This window comes from Sinocyclocheilus anshuiensis, unplaced genomic scaffold (assembly GCF_001515605.1).
Source record: "Sinocyclocheilus anshuiensis isolate Anshui unplaced genomic scaffold, SAMN03320099.WGS_v1.1 scaffold2198, whole genome shotgun sequence".
Taxonomy (NCBI): domain Eukaryota; kingdom Metazoa; phylum Chordata; class Actinopteri; order Cypriniformes; family Cyprinidae; genus Sinocyclocheilus; species Sinocyclocheilus anshuiensis.
This window is the reverse complement of record NW_015560625.1, coordinates 157,043-157,905: the sequence shown is the minus strand read 5'-3', so window position 1 is coordinate 157,905 and position 863 is coordinate 157,043.

Sequence of the window (863 nt, the reverse complement as noted above, 5' to 3'; positions counted from 1 at the left end):
AGTGTGTGTGTGGGTGTGTGTTTTCTCGCGTGTGATGTGTGTAGTGTGTGAGTGAGTGTGAGTGTGTTGGTGTGTGTGTGTTCACTCATGTGAAGTGTGTGAGACGTGAGTGAGTTTTCTTCTGCAGTGCATTAGTCGTGTTGCAATAACTCACAATGTTGGTTTTCATAATGCATTGCATTTATTGATTGTAATGGATGGTTTAGAGATGCTTTTAGCAGTTAAAAATAAAATAAAATAAAAAAGTAAAAACTGTATTGCTCTGAGGTTGCTTTTTAATAGCTAGCTATCATCAGAGATTCAAAAACATTTTTTATTTCAGTCTACTCAATTCCATAATAATTATGCATAATTTTACATATTAACCAGAAAAGGTGTATGAAGTCTTAGTTTCTCATAAAAACCATTCTACCATTTTCATAATAAACATAATCTCATACATTTAATCTATACAAAAAGATACAAAAACAAAACTGTTACTCGAGACAAAATTTCTGAAGACCTTTTAAGCATAACTGAAAATGTTCATAAATTAATACAATCGATTCAAGTGTTGTATATACAAATTATTCAATCTGAGTTATATATTCATTTGGCCACCTTATTTATTTATTCATATAAAATGAATACGGAGAGCAGCTCAGATCATTTGATATTGGGAGAAATTGATGAGAAATGTTTGAGTTTATACTGAGATTTTTATTGCAGTCTTTGGTATCTTAAAAAAAAACTCAGTTTGAGGAATTAAGATCTTTTCTTTGCGTTTTCCCAGGAGAAACATCTGAGAAGCAAGAGACTTTATCAGAAGGAGAAACACTTTAGTGAAATCTAAAGCTATAGAGTTTTTCAGTTTTTAATAATTT